Source organism: Anser anser, assembly GCF_964211835.1.
Source record: "Anser anser genome assembly, chromosome: 15".
Taxonomy (NCBI): Eukaryota; Metazoa; Chordata; class Aves; order Anseriformes; family Anatidae; genus Anser; species Anser anser.
The window spans coordinates 10,438,756-10,462,585 of record NC_139736.1 but is presented as its reverse complement, the minus strand read 5'-3'; the positions used below and the strand labels follow the sequence as shown (position 1 = coordinate 10,462,585).

Here is a 23,830-nt window from a genome sequence, read left to right as displayed (position 1 = left end):
TTTTCAGAAAACCTTTAAAATGCATAATGAATATGTCAGGTATTTGAAGACTTAAACTATATTTATCATTACTCTTCTGCAATTTTAATAAGTATTGAAAATCAAAATATGCAAACAAGTACTGCCCAAAAGTTATTAACATAGAGTGACACTTAGCCTGCAGAAACAAGCACAGCCTACACTGATTCAGTGCATAGTTTCTGGAGGCCACTATTTGGAGCTCATGTCTGCAACTGTGTTATCAGTCTGTTGGTGTGAAGAAAATTAACTATCAACCTAAAGAATATAAATTACTCTATTGACATTTTTAAAGAATGTTTGTGAAATCAATAAATGAGTTCAAGAAAAATTGTAAAACCACAATAATTTTGTGAAAAGAAGAAAGTAAATTTATAGTTTAAATTATTTCCATGGTAGTATTCACATATATACACATATATAAGTAATAAATCCTGTGTTGGTAGCAAAAGATGATTTTTAGGATGTTGTTCAATAGTTGACAACGATGAAGTCAACTGAAATGTATTTTTAACCAGAGGATAAATCCTGTTTGAAGGCTTTATGAAGGAACCTTATAAATTTAGACCAAAAGCATGAATTTATTTTATTCTCTGGACCTCAGTTTGGCTTTTGATCACAGAAAAGCTGGTGTAAATCTGGAATACCTCCTTTGAAACCAGCTAGGGTTTTCAGAATGTAACCAAGAGCAGAACTTAACCCAGGGGCCAAAAGCCAGCTTTACTGAGCAGGAGACATTTGGTCTGGCTGCAGGGGGGAGAGGCTGTGGCAGCTGGCCAGCCTTTCTCCCCAAGAAATGATGTCAGGCTCATCAGCAGATCCCTTTGGGCATCCAACATCATGGGAAATAGCCAGAGTCTCTTCTGAATAGCAACTGTGAGGGACGGCCAGCTGGCACCTCCTTCCGAAGGCTCAGGGGAGATGGCCACCACCTAGAGGTGCCTTACTGGTGGTTGGCCTCTTGTTTCAGGGCTGCCGTGACTTGCTCTCAATCCTCAGTGTTTTCGTGACATAATTTAATTTATGACCACAAGAAGTGCAACAAGAAAGGGAAAAGATGAAAAATATTATGCTAAATGCAACCAGACATATACTTGAAAATGTAAACATCAAACTATTCCCTAGATATGTAATTACAGGCAGCTTCAAAGAGGAAAAGGCACATTTTCAGCAAATACATCATATTTTGTGTGTGTTGCCTTTACTTGAAGGACAGTCTGCTTTCCACAGGAGCACAGCAAACTGTTTTTAAAGGGATCATCAACCAGAGCTGATCACTTGGAGCTCCCATGAGACATACAGAGTCATGACATGGAAGGGAAAATAAAAATACAAAAGCAAATGTTGCACATCTCCAGCATGTTCCTCTTTCCTTCCCAAGCCCCCAAAGGATGGTCTGCCAAGCCATGCTCTGGGGTGGTGGGACCCAGGAGGAGCCATCCTCTGACACATTCCCACTTCCCAGCTCTACGAAATGAGTGCTGGAAAAAACATCAGGAGGAATCCTTCTGCTCCTGTTCCAGGCTGTCAGTGCCATACAGGGAGCTAGAAAGGCTGTGCTGGATGGCAGATTTAATAGCACCAACTGGTAATAAATGCCCTTAACAGCCTCCCGCCCCACTGCTGCCGTCCCCCCTGGGAGCTGCACTGGGCTGTTGTAAATGTCTCCTCCTTTGGCCTCTGCTCTGAATCGGGTCACGAAGTCCTGGCTCTGGAGAGACACACATGTGAGCCCTGACCCTGTGAGCTCCCTGGTCTCTCTCCATGATCTTGGTCTACACTGCCAGAACCAGCTGATATTCTTCCTTCACTAGCATGTTCCTCTTTGCATGGTGCAGATTTAACTGAGGTGTCTGCAGCTCCTGCTGAGCACCACGCGTGGTGTGGGACGGGCCTTCTGCATGCAAGCTCCAGTACTGGCAGCAGGAAATTCCCTTGCAAACCCTGCTTTACCTGCTTCCTTCCAATGGCCTTAATCCTCTCCCTTTGGAAGGGAAAGGCAGTCTGTGCAGTGGGCTGTTAGGACTTTTGTCATCAGGTTGTAGAACAGCATATCTGTTGCTAAAACCTCAAGTTTATTGGCACTGCCTGTCTGATCTAAAGGCTTCTGCACTCAGTGGCTTTCCAGGCAGTGGCTTTTAGAGGAGATCCTATAATCAAAATTTACAGTTCCACTTCATGCAGGACTTCTAAGAGGACAGAACCTTTTAGGCAAGTTGAAGATAAACAGAAGTAAGCAGTATTTTTCTACTGATCAGGTAACATCAGAACATTTTTTAAAAATGCATTCCTATGCAAGAGAGAGAACACATGTAAGTAAGCACTTCACAGAACTCTACACCTTCTAGTCCCTAGCACTTAAATAAAAAAAACCCTGAGGTGTGACCAGACTCAACCCAAATCATCTTAGACATGTGGAAAGGTAGTCACCTCAGTGACGAGGAGTAAAGGGTAACGTGTGTGTTCTGGTAAGGAACAGGTGAAAAGGAGAAAGCCCAGGCACCCAGACCAGGGAAGGCCTTTGTGCTCAGGTCAGGCTGATCCCTCCACAACTGAGGGCTAGGGGGTGTCAGCAGCAATCAAAGAAGACGACATTTTTAACATCCTGAAACATTTCTGATTTGTGGTAGTAGCAGCCCCTGTTTGTTTTTCAGAGCTCTGGTAGAGGCAAAGCAAGCAGGAAAGCAACGGCTGTTTTACAGTCCCCAACACTTCACTGCCTTGGGCAACTGTCTCCATGGGCTGTTCCATGTGAGAGCCACCTAAAAGCAAACACTGATGAAAAAGTTCCCTGAATCCAGGCAATTCTATATTTGTTTTATCTTCGAAAACATTTTTCACCTCAAATAAAAAAGCCCAAGAAGATAAATGCTGCCTAAGACCTGAAACATCTGACTTGCGTGTTCTTTTTAACAACTTTCCCATTCTGAAACTTGTTAGCCTGTTTGTGGGGAATAGCAGCTACTTGTTAGCTTTTTTGTTCCCCTTGTTCCTTCTTCTGCTGGTATTCTTTGTACTAACTAAAAAGATACCTTGGTCAAAAGATTGGTGGAGGTTCTTTGTGGAAGGAAAGAAAAATGTTATAGTTCAAATTTATGAATTAAGAGATTTCTTACTTAACTTTTTCAAACTTTTTTCTTAAATAAATGGAAGGGAAAAAAGTAAAAAAACGCCAGGGAGAATAATAAAAAATAAAAAAAAAATCTGGTAGCAAAAAGATGAGCTGAGACAATTCTCATTTGCATTCTAGAATACAAGTTTGGACAGCCCAGAGAATCAGACGGAGCCTGAGGATGCCTCTGTGAGTAATTTAAACTCATGTTAAAATCTCTCTTGTCTGTGGCAGACCATTTTACCTCTGGCAAGTAGTTCCTGGTGTCCTAATTCCTAAATATGCATGTTTTGCATTTATTATCTCCAGCCCTCTGTGATGATGTTTGTTTCAGAATGAGCGTGGGGATTTATGTGGCTGCATTTGATTTGTCTGATGCTTGAAAGCTGAGGGAGTAACTTAAAGCAGAGAAACTATTTTTTTGGATTGTGAACAGGAAAAAAAATCGAACCATTCCTCATATGTTAGGAAGATCCTCAGTCATTTCACTTTAACAGGCTTTCATTTAGCAAATGTAGCTTGACAAGAATCAAATCCTCAGCATAATGTAGCACTTCTCTCTTTTGAGTATTTGTTTCCATTAAGTGACTGACTGAGAGAAACTATCTGTATATTTTCTTCCATTTCTTGTGAGCAACAGTAGAGCAGCATCAACATTTTACATTTCTGATAAGGGAATCAGACTATTTTTTATTATTACCCCAAGACATTAGTTGTACAAATGACCTAAAGGCAAGTGTTACTAGCAGCTAGAATTAGTAGCTACAAATAAACTGCAGGGCCGAAAGGCAGAAAATTGTAGAGGTGGTGAACGATTATCCTAATGGTATATAAGAGAATTCACTGCTAGCCATATTAAAAATTCATCTTGCTGAAACATAGATTTAAAAAAAAAAATCAGCATAAATTAATGTAATGTATATATAATAGTTGGCTAAAGTGCTCTGTTTTACAAACATAGTCACTAAGAAAAACATAAGGTAAAGAAATACAACAGTGTAAGAACACAAAATACTTAAGGCAACACAAAAACATACAGAGTTCTTCATACAACATGCTTCACATACAACTTCACATACCTGTGATTTCTACATAATATTTGCTACTTAGCAATTTTTTATTGACTGGGGGATCAGCTGATTATTTCCCAGCAGCTGGAAGGCTAACACTCATCAGCTGATTGGTGAGCTGGAAAACAGAGCCTTGTTCTTTCCCAATACTGTGCTGGTTTCAATAGCCAAAGTCCTTTCTATGAGAAGTCGGTGAAGAAATATTTCAAAGCAATTGTTTTGCTTGTCAGGTTTTTCTGCCTTTCTGAATGCTCAAGAGTGAAGGCTTAACTCTTCTCCAGGGCTGGGTTCAAAGCCCCCTGCAGTCACTGCAGTGACTCCCGTTGCCTGTAACAGGCCACAGATGAGGGCCCATGTGCGTAGCGTTTAGCTGGGGATGCCAACCCCATTGCTACAAGGGCAGCTGAGGGGATGCTACTCATACAGACACACTTCCTTGCATCCACTTAGAAAGGGTACAGCGTGTGCTTCCTAAGTGCCCAGACAACTCTCCTATCTGCTTTATCTTGCAGATTAGTGGAGGTTGAACAATGTTCTGACATGGGGCTGAGGAGCTGCAGAGCTCTGCCAGGACTGCAGGTACTCCTGGTTCCTACCCAGAGCACCATGCGAGGAAAGGTTGGAGATGTTACCCAACCCCAGCCCTTCCTATGCCCTGCTGATAAAGCAAATACATTTCTTTACCAAACTGTAGATTAATACCAACCTGTAGATAAATAGTTTGATGCTAAGAAAACTGTGATTCATATTATTAAAACGAGTTGATTTTATTCACTTTTCTTGTGCTCCTGTTTTACATTCTTCCTCTGTATTTGCATTATAGCGCTCCCTAGTACTTAAAAAAGCCACAGGGGATAAGATATATACATCTCTTATTATGGTAAAAAGGCAAAGAAGCACAGTAGCAAAACTTTTTGCTTATCTATTAATTCCCAGGATCTTTGAAATTTCAGTAAAATTAGAGTGAGCCTACTGGTATTTTGATTTAATTAATGCCTACAGATTTCCTTGCCCTCCCATTACAGGAGGATTGGCTGAGTCTAATTTAGGATCATGGCCCCACCTGTCTGCTGGGTGGGTAACGGTGGAAGGGTGGGGGTGAGCGCTTCCTGGGGGATCTGGGCAGGTGGCTGGAAAGGTTTCCTCAGCCTATGGCAGCTTCTGAATGCAGAGTCAGAAGCAGCTATCAAAATTCATCTCTGGCAGGGTATGTTCTTGTGGTTGTTCTTACTTTCATGCTGTAGTACTGTAGTACCTATGCTGGGGCACAGTTTTTGGCTCCAAGTGGCTTCTGAAGTTTGTACTTACATTTAGCTCTTCTGAAAATTCAAGGGAGTTATTTATTTATCTTGAAGACACTGTAAATGTGCTATTAATATACAGAAAATCACAATTTGGTGAGGGACCGTTATCAGCACTTGCTCAAGACCAGTCAGGTCTCTTGGGAAAGGTGCAGCAAAGTGGATATGTGCTCCAAAGGGGGAGGAGAGGAGAGGTGAAAGGGGGAGTTTTCAAACCAATTAAATACAGTAAACTAGCCCCAGTCTGGACTACGCTATTGCAAGAATTAAGTGCGCTCACAGTTTCTTTAAAGTCTAGGTCTAAGTTATTGTTATTATGATGTTATTTAAACCCTCTTAATATTTAAAATGTATGCATTCTAAGTAAGCGTTTCAGAACTCCGTATGTTGCTTGCTGCTCCATGGAAACATTCTGGATTTGCTGTATGGACAATTTCTGTTTGCAATTATAATAGTATGGGAGTAATACAGATCAGTGGAGTACAGAGGACTATTATGAATTAAAACTGCATTAAAAATTCAAAATCTCAAAGGGCAATATCTATTGCTTAATAAAACAAAGCAGCAGAACAATGATTAAAGTAATGATTGATCTTGTTTAACTTTAAAAATCTAATTCCTAAAGATTTTTTTGGGGGGGGAAAAAAAAGCAGTAAGGACACAGCCAATGGAATTACTTTCTGTGGCACCCGTGGTATTGATTTCTAGTGGTCAGTCAAAATGGTGAAAGACTAGTCAAAGAATCTGTTGCAGTCTTCCCAAACTTCTGTATAGTAGTTAATCTGCCAGCTCCAGTGTATGCTCTGAAGTTATGTCCTTTAATGTATGGTCTTCAATTGTCAATCTGTACTAATGCTCTGTTTTCTAATACTCATCTTCATTTTTTTTCTTAAATTGCAAGACATTTAGTAAGCAGATGTCTCCCTCTCACCTATCATAGGTTTTATCTCACTAAAGTTATAAATTAACTCTCAAGTGAAATGTAAGGAGGTGTAATAGGGAATTTTCCAGACTTTTTTTTTTTTTAACAATGAAATTACTTAAGTAAAAGAAATACTTGAGAAAAGATCCCTTGCATTTTTATTTATCTAAATGGTGAGGATGCATATATTTGGAATTAAATCCTTTAAGGATACTGTGCTGGATAATTGTGCTTCTCCAAAGAAATGCAATGAGGCATCTTTTGAGTATTAGTCAGCTGTGGACAGCATTACTTTCACTAGTTCTGATTAATGTGCCATTGCATCTCGGTAAGATTAACGAACTGTGAAGGATATGTGGACACTATCTCTTCATTTCAAAGTAAGAGTGTGAAGAATTCAAATACACGTAGCATTTAGATGGCCTGTTTTGTCAGGATCTGATTGACTGTGTCTGCCTCTATAAAGCCTGGCTGGTTTTGGTTGGCTGGCTTATAGGTGGTTTTGGAGCTTCCAGCTTTTAGACGCTAGCTATGTTTGCAAAGAGCAGCCACTAGGTAGTATTTCAACAAGCAATGAAAACTTGTGCTGGATGAGCTGACTACATCAGCTACTAGATAATGGTATAAAGTTTTATAGATGCTTTTAAATCTGATTTCTCTGAGTTGCTATAAAACATGAGTAAATCAGAAAAGGAAAAAAAAAAGTTTAAAAAAAAATTGAAAATAGAACAGAAAAAGCTGTAGCTTCATCAAGGTCTCTTATAAAGAAAAATTTAATGGTCATCAACAAATGGTGGGTTTGATACAATTTCCAAGTTTGTTTTCAATTTGTAAACTTTGGCTTAATTTTTTTGTTGTTGTTGAGGTGGAGTTTGTCCTTGAAGTCTTCTATAGCACTATCTCCAGTAATTACTGTCAAACCTTTGTCAACCACAGAGAATTAAATTCAATGGCTAGGAAACAATTCTAACAATTGTTTCTAATGCTTCAGGTGACAGAATGTTATATCCCTACTGATTTTGAAGTAGTGCATGCAAATACTAATATGCTATTATTTAAAAGAAACTAATAGGAATTCCTTGTAGAATCCCAAATTAACATTTTTTCTTTTAAAAAAAACTCTTCTGTTGCTTTCATTTTCACTGTACTACCTTAATCTCTCTATTTAGACCTACCTTACGTGATGAAGTATTTACGCTATAGGAGACTGAAGTGTGACTATGAGCCTTAGGATTGAAATTAAAGATGCTTGTTTTTACGATCCATTATATAAAATTGACTGATAAGCAAAACACTGCTTATTTCTGTAATATTCATTGTTCTACTTGAGTTGAAGACATCAGTGGCTGATCTTTGGACAATTGGTAGTGTTGGGGGGAAACACGTCCCCACATAATATCTACACACGTACTTGGTGCTAGATATTACTTTTCATTGCAGTTTTGGTAGAAGGATTGCAACCTCTGTGATTTAGGATTGAGTTACTCATTCAATCTGAACTGGAGGCTGTGGGTTGCATATTGGTGTATGTTTGTCACTGCAGTATGGGAAGACCAGTCCAAACACTTCCTCAAGAGCTGCATCAATGAACTTTGGCCCACAGATCCGTTTAATACAGCATTTTCCCGAAGGTGCAGAATAAACATCTGGGCAAATCTAATCTCTGGCAGATTCACTCTACTGGAGAGATGCGGTTGATCAAGTAGAGGAAAAAGCAGAAGGGGAAAGCCAGCTGTAACCAGGAGGAAAGGTTTTCTGCGTTTGCCAGTGCTTAAAGCTCTAGCAGTCAATTCAATATAGCTAAAATTGTTTTGTATTTATCAGTGTCTTTAGAACTTTCAGCTGCATATCATGATCATCAACCAGAAATTACCAAGCACAGGTCATGGTGCACAATAATAATGGCAAAGAGAATAACTTAAGGCCTTCAGACTAAAAATAAATAAAATTGTAAATCCCTTTCCCTAACAATATGTAACCATGGAGTCAGTGACTCCACGTTGTTCTATGCAACTCCATAGTTGTTCTATGCAAATATAGCATAAATAGCTCCAAAAAGCCATCATATAAAGTCTGACTCTTTAAAAACAAACAAAAAAAAGCCAACAAAAAAAAAAAACTGTTTGGGTTTTTAGGCAAAGCAGGAAGTCCAATCCAGTGACAGTGCTCACACCACTGGGTACAGCTTTGGAGTAGCGTGAGAAATCCCAAATGGTTCTGCCTTTTAAAAAAAAAAAAAAAAAAAAAAGGCAGCCTTCTCTTCTACGTCTGTCCCACATTATGTTCTTTGTTATTGTCTGTGAATCACCAAACATCCTTTGTGACGTTTATATGGTATAGTTATAAATAACTCCAGCACTCACATGTTAAACAGAAGGTGATTTACAAAGTGCTGCTCGATCTGACAGCTGTTACTACAACATAGACAGAATAGATTACTTGCAAGTTTATTTCAATTATAGATAGGACCACAGTGAAATACTATATTTACCTGTTTTGTACAGGGACTGAATAATGGTGGCAAACAATAGCATGAGCTAAAATAGAGTGCTGGCCTTTGTATAAGTCACTTGTTTTCAAGTATGAGGTTTCCACCTGGCTGTTTATAACAGGTTTGTGACCAAATGAATCCTCCAAGTGGAGGATCCTCCTTGTGACCATGTGAATTGGTTAGACGTCTATTTGAAATGCACAGAATATCCACAAAGACCCACTTAAAATATGATGCACTGAGGTCCAGCTTTCCCAGAAAGAAAATTGCCCATCAGTCTGGGGCCAGTGATGGTACTCAAGTACTAATACCAGCAGGCTTTTTTCTTTGTGGGAAAAACTGCACCCACTAACAAGAAAAAACTCTACTTTCATCCTTCAGATGTTTCTTTTGTGATGCCATGAATCACATCTATGGAAACAAACAATGAAATAAATCCAATTTGTGTAATTCAGTACTTTAGAACCTGCCTTTCGGAAACAAGGAACTGTCCACAGACCATGTCTTCTGGATTAAACAGACCAATTGGAAGACCAGGGCTTGCCGGTGGGCTTCCCCCGGTAAAGAAGACAAGTGCTGGAAATACTAATTCAGAGAACTCTCATGCAAACCCTATAAAGACCCTTACATCACCCTAATAATTCAAATTCTGCCAGAATAGAAATGTTACATGGTAGAGATCCTAACTCTGATCTTGTATAGTGACAGTTACGAGACTTAAGTCTTGAACAGTCTTTGTTTTGGATCTCTAGAAGATCCTTACTTACAATAAATATGGGAATCTTTGTGGCGGAGAGGAGGAAGGTGTATTGTTCTTTCATGAATACGTAATTGTAATAACCTAGCAGAGTAATAGGTATTCCAAAAATAATAATGAAAAACAACTTCAATATACTCACTGTAATACCTTGCACTCTGGGTTTCCTAAAATAGGTCACTGACAGAGAATCTCTGGTTCAATTCTAAATGGTAAACATTAATAGAAGGTGCTTCACTCTTCTGAGGTAATGTGACCTTCTAACCAAAAATTATACATAGTACTCTTGTGTCAAATCTTCAAAAGGAAGGCAGAAAGCATGTACAGTTTTAAGGCAAAAGCCTTTTTTTTTTTTTTTGAGAATCTCATTCCTAAGTGGTGCCAGACTTCAACGCTGATGTTAATCAGCTGTGCAGTGAACCCTGGGCCTTGCATGGAAAGCCTGCAAGTGAAAAGTCTTTGGGTGGATTGGGGAACTGTAAGGAAGAGAAGTCTCCAACCTTCAATGGAAATGTATTACCTTGTGTTAATGCAGCTTCTGATAATATATTACCATTTTGTTTTTTTATTATTTTTAAATCAAACTGTATTTAAAACATACCACATACAGATTCTCTCTGTAGATTTCCATATATTGAAAGTATATGTTATTTCAAGCTTAGGAAGACCTAGTGTTTTTACGAAGAGTGGAAAGAGGGAACTATTTTCAGTGTCCCTGAAATTTGGGTGAATTTTGTCATGAAATACGACTTTCACATTTATAGCATAGCAATATTATATATTCTGTATTCAAACTTGAAGCTATAGTAAATTGATTGCAATAGCTTGAGCTTCTGTATTAACATTTCTGTAGAGAGACTTTCAGTTTCATCAGTCTCTAAACATCACTGCATCCCACCAGGGACATCTTATCTGATGCCCTCTGCTGCTTTGTAGGACTGGACAGTATAAATTACCCTCTGACGAAATGTAGATACAGATGGAATCAATTAATTACTGCTTGCCTGCTCTGAGAACGATCATCAATGCAATATAACTGAGCAATACTAATCTCTAGTAACCATCTGGAACCATTAAGACAAACTCTCTCTCCTTGCCCAGGGGAGGCAAAAGTTTTGGAAGCCCTTGAGGGCCGTGGCCTTTCTCAGTTGCCTACAGTCACAGCAAGCTGACAACAAAAGAGCCAGAACCAGGTTTCCAGCAGAGCTTGTGTTACTTATCCGTGTTGTGATGAGCAGAATGGGATTTTGTGGTAGAGCGTAACTGCTCAACTTATGTGAAAACAAACAATGCTTTGAAGGTAATAGCAACTCCAGGATTAGCAGAAGAAACAAAGATCTGGTTAAAAACCTAGGCATAATCCCGGATGGACTTAAGAGGACCAAAGGTGTGTTGAAGATCACCAGATGAGTGCAAAAGCTGCATATTTTTTTTAATTCCAGCTTTGACTTGTAAATATATCATTTAGTATTGTACTTTCTACGTAAACCCCTGGGTTTCTTAAGACCCAAACTGGATTTCATATGGCAGAGATGGTAGTTACAAGCCCATCCAAATCCTGGCATCCAAGTCTCCCCAAATGAGGGGAATGCATGTCAATGCAAATTACTTGGAATTAAAGTCTTACTGTGTGATTTTGAGGGTGCTGTGCTCATAGCTTACAGCCCAGTTTTTGTTTTTCTCTCATATGCTCCCACCACAGTAACTCACCTTTTCCTTCACACCTCCATGGCAGGAGAGCTTGAAATAAAGTGGCAATGTGAGAATTTAGTACCCCAGATACTTGTCTTAACATCCTGGCTTTTCTTTTTCCATGCCATGTTACTGACACAGAAATTCCCAGGCTTGGACCGGGAACTGTACTGTGTACTCAGTATATCCAAACCACAAAAAAGATTTTATTTTTCCAGAGAAAGGCTTTCTTAATCATTTTCAAAACACTGTTGTAAAAATATGAGGGGAGGTCCCATAAATTACTCCAATTCTATCTCAAAAGCATGTGAAAGCGCATTAGGATGATGTTGTAGCAGGAGTTTAAAGCTCCAGTACTCCTCAGGATTTACATGTCTGTACCAAGTAGGTCAGGCCCTCAGGAAGAGATAACAGATTTGAGGATTGCTTGAAGACCCTTTTTAAAACTGAGAAAGGACAAGCTAAAGAAGGGTGTCACAGAGCTGGCTGAATGATTTTGAAATTGTGAAAGGATGGATAGGTAAGTTGTGCTGAGATCATGAACCGCCAAAAAACAGTGGCTTCTCAGTGCCTTTTCTGCAAACTGGCAGCTCAGTGCCATAATTTTCCATGTTAGGAACTCCTTGAGAGCAGTTGTGAGAGCCACAAGTATTGCCTTCTACAGCGTGTCTCATTATGTAGCAGCCCTAAGCAGTGTTATCTAAACCTATCCAGTTCCTGCGTAGATGACTGCCTTACAGTCTGTACTTAGCAAGCAGAGTACTGACCTGGCAGGTAGATTTGGGGTTTGTACGCCTTTATAAAGCAAGGACAGGCTCTTGCTACGCCACACTGAATTTTTTGCGTACTCTTTACGTGAGGGAGTAAGCATGGTCTCATCAACAGCAAGGCAGCTTGACAGGCAAAATGCTGCTCTGTTCTAGTCACAAAACATCCTCCTTTTATTTCCGTCCTGTGCTCCTCGATGACAGTCAAACAGCTGGTTTTGTTCTTACAGTCAAGCATTGCTTACCAGTCAAGAGGAAAGGAGATAGAAGGATCTTCCACAAAATGAAGGGCAAATAGCAACATGCTGTCTATAATGGTGTCAATGGGAACAAATTTATTTTTTCATTAAACAAAAAGGCTGATAGGTTTATCTGGTTAAATCGCTGTGTATTCGCAAAAAATGATCACTTTGCAAAGCTCAGGTTTTCATGCACTCACTAGTAACCATCAAAATGGCACCAGATTCTCTCCATGTGGGAGATAAATCTTGAGCTTCTAGTTATGGGACAGTATTTGCCAGATGGTTATTGCACAGAGACATGTGGGGATGTACCTTGCCATGCCACAGCCTGTTTGAGTCAGGCTGTTGGAACCAAAGTAACTATGAAAGAAATGCTGCGAATGTACATCTCCTTTACAAAATCCGTCTAAAGAATTATTCTATTCTAATATTTCACTGTTTTTAAATTGATTTTGAAGACGATTTGAACATCCAATTCAAAGAATCATAACTTCATATGCACATTTCAGTGTTTGAAATATACAACCCTGAAGAAGGGGAAAGACCCCTCCATGTTTGTCCATGAGAATTATAAACTGTGACAAAGGTGTAACAAAAGCAAGTGAACTTTTATGAACCCCATTTAGCTGATTTACCTCCTTTCCCTGGAAGGAGATGCGTCTAGCTTTATGAGACACCATTCTAGCTGCTTAGTATGCAGCCTAATGCTGTTGGTGAGCATGGTTATTGTTGATTTATATTATATCAATAAAATATGTGAAAAAGAGCAAGACCCATTCACAAAGGGATTGGAAACTACAGGAAGTCGTACAAGGTCAGGTAGAATCTCCCACCTCATGCTTAGCTTTTATTTGTTTCATTTTGCATATGGTATCTTTAATTAAAAATAATAACAAAAAAAAGTAAAAAAGGCTCCATTTTATTTTAACATGTCAGAAAGGGAAGAAGCATGTGTGGCAGGAATTTGCTGTAGCAGACAATGGTGCCTGGAGTGCACGGCTTCTTGGCTGGAGCTGGTTCATGTCTGGCCAGTTCATGTTGCCCGCAGCAAAAGGTTTCAACTCCATCTAAACCCACCTTTAGAAATTACCCATGCACATACCTTATGGTGGTCATTAGCACAAGCCAATGGCAAAAGCTCTCTCACTGTCTACTTTTCTTTTTCACACACAATTTGAGCTTACTAGGACTTCTGTCCAAGTGAGGTAAGGCTGGTCTGACAGATTAAGAACAGGCATTGACTGCCACCTCTGTTTATGTTGTCTTTAAATTAATCTCTTCTACTTTTAGAAATTCAGAGAAAATGTTGCAGAGGCTATCAGGCAGGAAAGAGAGAACTTACTTAATTTCAGGGCCTGACTGGTTTTCAGGCTGCTTCTTGCTCTCTTACCCTACACCATGTGACTCTCCTCAGGCTCTCCTCGTGCTGAGGCATGACATCTGTTAACTGGGGTGAAGTGATGCAATGGTTTACACGCAAGTGATGACTTTGACCCCGGTCAAATCTTGTGAAATGCTGAGCACTAAAACCAGTAGGAAGAAAGGGTGGCTGGCACTTTCAGGCCTGGCCTCTATAGCTTTTCCTAAGAGATTCTCTCGTGCTTTACACGTTAGCTCAGTGATATATTTCATTGTTAATTGAGAGGAACTGTTATGCAGAAAAAAAATGTAAAATTGCATCTGTTGATAGATAGGTAACGGCAACTGTGGGTTTTCTGATGTTTTTGGAGTTTCTTGTTTTAGTTATTTTGTTTTTTAAAGACCGATCTTGGCCAAAGGCTGGAAAATATGGAAAATATATTGGCATCTCTTCTTTCAGCAAATTGGACTCAGAATTTGGAACTAACCTTGGTATTAGATGTTTCCAGGTAATTGATAAATGAATATCGAAATCCATTTTCTTGGCAATCAAGAACTGTAGAGGCAATTATTGTCTTTTAAAGACATAACAATAATGGGCTGTTTGCTCATAATTACAGAGTCAAGGTCATCAGAATCTGAAAAGAAACAGTGTAGTGCCTCTGCTGTCTCTACTGTTATAACTGTTACTTCAAGTTTATAATGTCCTATATACTTCTTTGAGAACCTTCTGCATCTGTTTGAAAAAAGATCTTTAAAGCTGATGAGACCTTGAACTGCTTGCGAATCTAATGCAGCATTGGATTATCTCTTTTGTCTCCTTTTTGCTGATTGGAAAGAATTATTTGTCCCTGAATGCCAAGGACAGTTCTGCAAAATTGGCTGAACAAATGAACCAGTAACCCCAACCTGTATGTTTATCCTCAAGAAAACAATATAGAAAAAATAGCTGTGTGTGTATACAGAGACAAAGACTTTTTTTTCCTGATATCGTCTCTGACATTTTTGAATAACTAATACTCAAAAAGCAGAAGTAAAAATGTTGCTTTGAAAATAAAAGCTATTTAAATGCCAAATCCTAGTCAAAAGATCTTAGTGCTCTGCACACTGGATGGCTGACCTTCAGAGAAGCCACGCTGCAGTAAATAGGCAGGAGGAGAGAAGGGACTGGAGCAGGTTGGAGGAGGTGTGCTTGGTGCTGTGGTCTCTGCAATTTCTCGTGATTGCCAGCCCCAGAGGGCAGTGGAAGCCATGCAATACTCCAGTGTTGGTAATCTAGTAGCACCAGCTGCTCCAAAATGGGAGAAGGGGGACGTGTTGTCTCCAAGTCTGATTAATTTGGCCCAGTGTGCATGCATGCCTTGAGATGCTGTAAACCAGAAAGCCACAAAACTTGCACACAAAATTCTCAAAAGATGAAGTTTAACTTATAGTAAATTTGGGCTATTGTACTTATACTTCATTGGCTGAAATCTGCTTGAAACTCCTTTTTTATTTAAGTGTGAATCTTTCAGAAACTCAAGCTATAATACTAAGTAAAATAGGGCCTTTTTAATGCTGCAGCATTAGCACAGATGTCCAGCCCGCTCACTGGCTTGTATAGTCTCTGATACAGCAGCAGTGCCCTGTGGGTCTGGGCATAGCTTGGGGAAAACACGGGCAATAAAATATTCCTGGCGAGTGGTTTGGATGGGGCCACCCCATCTGGGACATGAGAACTGTTAGCTCTGTGGCCATACCATTTGACATCAAGCCAGCTTGCTCATGTAGTCATAAGCTCATGGGTCTGGTCAGTGCTGAGAAGTCTGGCTTGGCTGTGTTGTCCTGCCTCACTTGCTCTACCATTTCAAGCCACGTTGAAGTTCTGTTTCTCAGTTACTGGTTCATTAAATGTTTTTTAGAAACTTGAACCTAAACTTTTTTCATCTTTGGGAGAAGTTCTGCTATATGCTGAGACAAGTCACTCTATACTGCAGGTCTAGTCACTCTACACTGCTTGCTGCTCCAAGGTTTGCCCAGGGAGGAGAGCACAAAGAGCACCACAACATATTTGGGGCATAATTTGGTCTCAGAGTCCTGGAGACCAAGGGCTATAACTCGTATTTAGTGCCCAGGAGCACCGTAAGTGAAAAGAGTTTCAATGTTGAGTCAGAAAAATGGGCTGCAAATCTAAAGGCTAAAGAACAGAGAGCATCTTCTGTGTGCACCAAGAAGTTCCATGTTTAAGTCCTCTATTGCAGGGCAAGGCACAGGGCTGAGCTTTATGACTACAGCTCTAGGTGTTGATAAGAGAAGAGAAAATCCTAGGACCTGCCATTTCAGGTTATTTAGGAGAGAAGTAAAACAAAATAAGTTGTATATTTCTAACTGTTTATTATGGTAATGTAGAAAATCTGTTCTTTAAATGGACAGAAGTATAGCTGCTCAATATTGTGTAAGAAGCATTATATGCTTTTACAAGTCTGTCACATATCGATTATTCTTGATTTCATTTGTCAATTAAATTATTTTTGTTTCTATTCAGTATTTGAAGAAGTGAGCTAAAAATAAATTGCTATATTCAGTTAAAATCAGCAAAGTGCTTAATTCTGAAGATTCTTGGTTTTATTTTGGAGAAATGGGATTTTGGATGTTTTAATAGTCAATTCCAAGAACTACCCTAAAACTACATAAAGCTATTTTAATTTCTTGATTTAAGTACATGGAGAAATAAACTTTCATTGCGTATTGATTCTTTGGTCTGAAAGCAACAGATTAATATTTCATATTATTTAGTTTATATATACTGTAATTAAGGCTGATACACTGTAATCAGTCTGCTTCAAATCATCTTCTAGAGTGTCTCATAAATTAGACTGAATCCTGTTTACTTTTCCTTTTAGTACTGATATGAAAAAATAATTACACATGCAAAACAATATATCTGAATCCACCAGTCATGACACACATTTAATATAAGACAGAAAAGCTATGGGTAGGCACATTATTGTCTTTTTTAATCTATCATGCTCTTGTTTCCTGCCAAAGATATGCACAAAATAAATGCAGGGCCCTATTGTTAGACGAAGTTTAGTCCTGGCAGATCCAGCTTGCGATCCAGCTCAGCTGAGCTTCGTTTGAAAAGCTGCAGTTTTCCCTCTACCACCACATGCTGTAGGGTGATAACATAATGCTGTACCCATCAGATGTAGAATGAGATTCTAGCAGACCTTATAATGCTGGATAGCAGTACATATATAGAAGTGGTTTTAGTCCCTAAATATAGATGGTAGAAGAGTCCTGCGAGCACTTGACTGGAAAAGGTCATTCCTATACTGAGGATGTTGGTTGATGTCAGAGTTTGACTGGTAGCTGAGAGCTGAGGCTCCCACAAGTTGCGTATTAATTGTCCCTTACAAATGAGCAAAAAGTTACAGAATGAGCAAAGCCCTGAGGGGTAAATACTCCAAAGACATACAGTGTTTCAGCCAATGAAGTCACTGACAATCACCTAGCTATGGCTGATTGGAGATAACCATATAGTGAAGGCTGCTTGTGACTTTTGAAATATTTAGCTCAAAATAGTGTAATCAGATGGGACACTGACTGAAAACTGCAGAGAGCTCACTACATGTATGTTATGAATACAACAACTAAATATCTGTGAATTTTACAGCATGTCAAATATAGGCACCCTGCATTGGAAACATGCCTCCTCCGATTTTTCCTTCATAGGAAATTTCTGTCACAAAACATTTTATTCAGCACTTAAACTATTGTTCAGGGTTCTTTTCACCATAAGACAATCTGTTGAACTTGAATATATTTGTCATCTTTAATCTTCCTAGAACATTGTACAGAACATTCACATTTCCCATTTTGTTATTAAAACCACCATTCAAAATAGAAAGCTTTTATTTATGAAGAATTCTGTTCATCCAACTACCTGACATCTATACACTCCAGAAAATGGATTTTTGTGTGTTTTCATGTTATGAAATGGGATGGCTGACATAGCACCAAAGCAGCACTTTTCCTCCTGTACTTTCTCTTCTCCCAAATACCTTTTACAGCAAATTTTCCACCAAATCTACCTTCACTCTCTTCAATGTCCCCCCTTCCAAGTTTGAAGAACCCTCTGCCCTAATGTGGCAAGATCACAAATAACTGCAACTAGACTCATCTCTGTTGCCAAGTGTTCAGTATATGTTGTTTGCTCTTTATTCCTGATGAAAAAGTAAGTTACATCTGTGGAGCATAAGCTATGCTTGTCACAGGTGTTTTGTGTTTTTTTTTCCTGTTCTGCTTTAATTGCAGTTTAAACTCAGTTAAGTTGCCAGAGTTCTGGTGAAAATTTAATGCTGTAAGGAAGCAGGCTTGATGGTTTTCATTAGACTAGTTAGATTACATTTTTATCCTGAACTAGTATGTGTGACTTTCTTTAAAAACAAGGATTATGCTGGTTGCAGATTTGAAGAACATGTGAAGGATCACTTAAGTAGGCATCCATGCAGCACTGTAACAAGCTAAGTAAACCATACTTCATGTCTCTGAGTTGCAAATACAGATATACATTTGAAAATTAACTTCCAGGCACTGTTGTAGACTGATAGCACTTCAGAAAAAATTCACAGATATTGCAAGTAGAAAAAGTACAAATAAATCATTAAACTACAGTACTAGCTTTGGTTACGGGACTTTGCATTTATTTAAAATAGCCGACAAGATGCAGTTATGCAAAGTTTTCTAGTGGAATGTGTAGCATAATTCTGGAAGAGTCTTGCTGTGAAGACTGCCTGACATTTCGTTAGGTATGTAAGTTCACTTGTACCACTGGACACATCTGAATCATCGTTCTTAAAATGCTGGGAGACTTGGTGTTTCCTCCCCTTTAACTCAATCTATGTATTAATATCCATCTGGAGATCTACAACTCCTGTACCACAAATTTTCTCTGGAGATGCTGAAAAATATTACCTAAGCAGAAAGAGTAATTTATTGTATCATCCAAGATTTCCAGATCTCTGGCAGTCAAGTAGGAGCAGTGACGTCTTACAGTAATTCTAACGCATGCTAAAATGAATACAGGGGCATGCACAGAGCAGTAAATTGCCCTGTGAGTTCAGCATATCTTAAAGGCCTCAGACTTGCTATGCAGTGTGTCCTACCCCTGCTTTTCTCCTGAGATTTCCAGAACAGCTACCTGCATGCCTGAAGTGTTCATTACAGGGAGCTGGGGGTATGGGTGCCCCTCATTTGTTCGTGACATTATGCAATGACTTCAATGAGTTAAGATTTCACTATAAAATTAAAAATTTCAAAACTGAAAAATACTGAGAGGGCTAGTCAAACTATATAAGTGAAGTGCGTGAAAAATAAGTAAACTTTTTTTTCCCCCCAGTTTTCAAGTTGAAAATGTAAGGCACTGCTTTATCAAGAAATTCCTTTGTTTATCTTTGGCTTTGTCATTTGTGATGGTACAAACCATCCTCACCCCGTTTCATGTGGCTAACAACACCAGATGGGTATAAACCAAAGCCTCCCTGCAAGCACTGAGCTTTGGAGAAGTTCATGTTCAGCTTCGATCCAACCCTGGAGATAAAGCTAATATGCGTGGGGAATAATTTTTGGTCTGGGTTCACAGTGAAACTACCTATGTTATGTAAAATAGATACTGAGGTAAAAAGACAGCAGAGACTCCAAATTTCTGGAAGTCCAAATATCAGTACTAGTCTGGTATCTGTCAGGGACTTAAACTTGGATTATCTTGAAAGACTTAACAGAAATACTGTCAGGGAATTGGACATCAGCATATATTCAGGACAGAAATAAGATCTGTCCCATAGCATGCAAGATACCATAAGCTCTCGGAAATGCGCTAGCACATTTGGCAAATGAAGTTTCAGATTTCCAGCTGTTTAAAGTTATTTTCAATAAAATGTCATCTTTTTACACTTGCCTTCCATTCCAGAATTATGTGATGGCATTGAATATTCAACATATTTAAATCAGAAAATAGGATGATTGTGATTATGGAAAAAAAATGGTCAACTGACATACAATTAATCATTTATTTTAGTCTAGTTGGCATTGTAAATGCAAACTCCTGAAAATAGGCTTTAGGCGAACAGATTTTGATTTAAAAAAAAAAAAAGATTTTAAGATTTTTCCTAATGCTTTTATTACTGTATACTTTTTGAACTTTGTTTAATTTTTATAACTTGCACGATTTTCCTCATGGAATAGCTTCCATGACTAGAAAATAATGCACAGCTGTTCACGTATATTTGTTTATGTGAGTATTTAAACAAGTTTGTTTAAATACTTCATTTCTCCCTGGTTTTGCCTTCTGCAATTATCACAGCAAATAAGGTTAATGTCAGGAATGCCATTGAAGAGTATTAGTATTTTTTTTGCATCTTCTATTGTACTGTATTTTACAGTAGAAATTGTAATAATTTGGTTTAAGAACAGAGGCAAGTTACATGGCATAGGTACAAGAACAACACAGGCTTCATGTTTGAGTCCAACTACACAAATAATTCTTAACGTTATTTGTTAATCATTGTCTGCTGATCACAATTGAAACAAAATGAGGCAAGGCCAGCAGTACAAAAGGAGGATCTCTGTAAAGTTGAATTCCCAGAGCAAGTAGGCAGTTCTGTTTCTCAAGTGGAACGTGGCTGTACAATTTTTTCTACCTTGCAGAGAATTTCTTTGCACAATATGTAACTCCTAGGTCACACTGAGCACTTGACTACTGGAACCAGAAGCACAGTTTAGCAAGGCTGCTTTGTAGGCTTTGCAGGACTGGTAGCAGCTGGCCCAAATTAGAGAAACCCACATCATGCTCTGCTTTAGATTGCAGAAACCAGTACAAAGCTCCCTTTTCTGGAGTGGAAGTTCACAAAGCTGCCCGGCACCTTTACCCTGCTGTTAATCACAGTGAGGATGAGGGCCATATTCCTTTGCAGAACCATCAGCAGTAGTGCCATGCCTGGTTTGTGTTCACAGGACATTTCACTTCAGATTAAGCAGTCTAGATTGTAATGTTTGACTTCAAAGGAGTTTGCAGAGTATAAACATTAATACATTCATTAACAGAAATCATAATATAATGCAAACACAATTAGTTTAAAGCCAATTTATATTTAATGACATAGCAGTTATCAAAGCTCAATTACTCTAATTAGAATTTTATTCAGAAAGGCAAAGAAAGTGTTTGCTCAGCATTTTACTGGATGAGTCCCAGAGACAAATGGTGATTTAGGTTGTGTTTTTTTTTAAGTGAGTTTCTTATTTGTACATTCCCAGAAAAGAAATGAGATGTCGTTTATCTGCCTTTAGTAAAGTACCTCAATAATTTTTGCATAATAGTAGCAAAATACCTGCATCATAGCAGTTTATGAAATCAACTCATTCATGGGTATCTCATATACTTGGTAATACACTTGTTCCATCCCTCTTCAGTCAGTGGGATGTTTCTTGCTACAACCTGCTTTAGAGTTTATTCCTGCTTTTGAAACTACTGACTTGTAGTATAAAAGTACATAAAACTTACAAAGCATTTTCATGGTACTTTATTCTGTGTTAAATTTGTTTTCACTGAATGCAAGTAGGGCTGCAGTGACTACTCTATTTATTGTAATAAAATCCATGATCACGTTCTCCATGGTCCTTGGTGAGGTTATGGAGCAAATTCCCTATAAAGCCACCTCTAAACACATGAGAGACAGGAAGGTGATTGGGAGCAGCCAGTAGGGATTCAGAATGGGCAAATCATGCCTGACCAACCTCATTGCTCTCTCGGATGAGGAAACTGCGCTGTAGAAGAGAGGGGGGCAATGGATGTTGTATAACTTGATTTTTAGCACAGCCTTTGGCCCAGTCTGCCACAGTCTCCTGGCGGCCAGTAGCTAGTAATGTCCTCAGGGACTAGCAGTGGGATAAATTTTATTTAATGTCTCCAGTAATGATCTGGGGGATGGGATGAAGTACATTCTCAGCAAGCGTGTGCACAACACCAAGTTGGGGAACATGGTCAATATGCTGGAGGGCAGGGCTATTTCTCAGAGGGTCCTGGACAGGCTGAAGAAATGGGCTGAGAAGAACTTCATGGAGTTCAACAAGAGAAAGTGGGAGGTCTTGTGTATGTGAAAGGATCCCATGGCACAGTGGAAGCTGTAAGGATGTTGCTCTGCAGAAAAGTGTCTAAATATTGTGGTGGGGCCCCCAGAAAGGTTACAGAACCGCTGCGGTGTTGAAGACTTGGTTGGACATGACCCTGAACAACCTCGTCTATTCAGACCTAGTTTGAGCACAAGGTTGGACTGGACATCCTCTGAAGTTCCCCTAACCCCTAAAATATGATTCTATGACTATATGTTGTTTCTTGTATGGTGCACTGTGTATGAGTGGAGACTTTGAAGAACATAGCATTTAAGTTAATTTAGGTAATTATTATGTAAAGTACTATTGGATGGCTACTGCAATGTCATCTTATTATTTTTCTGTGAGTTAGAAAATTCTTCCTACTCTGAAAAACACTGTTTCATTAACTTCTGCTCCAAACTAGTGACACAGATATTTAATAACTTCTCTAATTTCTCGCTGGAACGCTGATCAATGTGTTTCTGTGCCCTTTTTAGGAGATTAGAGGACACAGCATAACATTAAATGTCTGTACAATTATTTGAAAGAGGTGAGAAAAGGCCACAGTCTTAAAAACAGGCCCATCTTGTTAAAGACAGGCTATAGCAATGTAGAGATCCTACTTTAAAAAATAAATTAAAAAATCTTGAAGTGGATTTCATGGACTTTATGGGATTGGTACTATGACCATTCATGTGTTACTATGCACCATAATACAGAAGTAAAGGTCATCTTGTATAGGTAACCTGTAGCAAATTATCCACTACCTGTCTTTCCTGTCTGGTAATACTGGATCCCCATTTGCAATGGTTTTTAGAACTCCCTGGTGAATATTCTAGATTGATACTAAGCAACCGTTCTAATACAATGTACATGTAGTTCCCTTCCACGTGATACATAAACATGACCTGTTTATATAGGTGCATCTTAAGTCCAGCCTAGGACAGTTTTTTGTTTTCATTTGTTTTTTCCACATGAAAGGATAATAGATTTAGAGTTAATTACAACTGGCAGCTAAAGTCATCCACTGGGATAGTTCTGGCAGCCAGGGGTTAGAGAGTCACGGGGATGTTCAGGCCACACACCTTCTTTCTTGGAAATGCCATCTCCAGCTGCAGGAGCACAGCCACACAAATCACTGGGAGAGGATGTGAAACTGTGCCCACAGAATCCACGTATTCCAGGAAAAATAGTAAGTGTTTAAATTACTGTACCATGAAAAGGGAGCCGAGGATTACAAACTAATCATTACTAGAAAGCAGGAAATTGGTTATAAAAATTTTAGGAATTGAAGTCAAGCTTTCTAACTTTTCCCCTAAATCATTAATTCGTTTGTTTATTTTACATGGCACTTTCTGTACAAAATTATTAACTAGCAATGAAAGGCCTCAGTCTGCTCAGCTAACTGATGTGCCTGGATGCTATGTGTTTTATCAGTAGCATAGACATTTTCTGCAACACGGACAGTCTGTGGAAATAAGAGAATTTGAAAGTTGTCTTAAAATGGATTGTCTTTAGTAACAAGAACCTCAGGAACACCTCAAAGGATAGAGGCCTGTATTCACACGCCATGCTCATGGTGCTAGAAGACTTCCACCGTGTCAGGAAGTAACTGTAGAAGCACAGTGGCAGTGCCTAGCTAGCTGCAGTGCCTTTTTTTTTTTTTTTTTTTTTTTTTTTCCAACAGTCTGTTGTACTTAGTATGGAGACCTTTGCACAGCATACCCCATAAAGCGTGCTTTCTTCAGTCCTATGTTGAGACAATTTTCTCATGGATAAGACAGTCTTTAAGAGCATTTCTATGTCCAGCTGGTCCTGACATAGAAATTATAAAGTAATTTTGAAGTACCCTTCCCTTACTCCACCCTACAGTTTCAAAATTCTCTTATAAAATGGCACATTGTGATCACGGGTGGGTAAGTTCATCTTTAAATCCAAAGTGGTTTTTTTTTTGTGTGTGTATATATAT

At 38.9% G+C, this 23,830-nt stretch overlaps 1 protein-coding gene and 1 long non-coding RNA gene across 4 annotated transcripts in view; one reads left to right on the top strand and one right to left on the bottom strand.

Annotated features, from left to right (window-relative positions):
- Positions 1-23,830, top strand: part of LOC310882273 — a 247,681-nt gene that overhangs the window by 180,622 nt on the left and 43,229 nt on the right. The window contains exon 8 of one of the 2 annotated variants that reach the window (XR_014572877.1): positions 3,269-5,407. This is a non-coding gene — a long non-coding RNA (uncharacterized lncRNA). Of the gene's footprint in view, positions 1-3,268; positions 23,538-23,830 lie in introns of those variants that run through there. The other variant, XR_014572878.1, reaches the window with a different exon arrangement.
- SHISA9 (shisa family member 9) overlaps positions 1-23,830 on the bottom strand; it is a 180,186-nt gene that overhangs the window by 123,413 nt on the left and 32,943 nt on the right. The window lies entirely within an intron of this gene.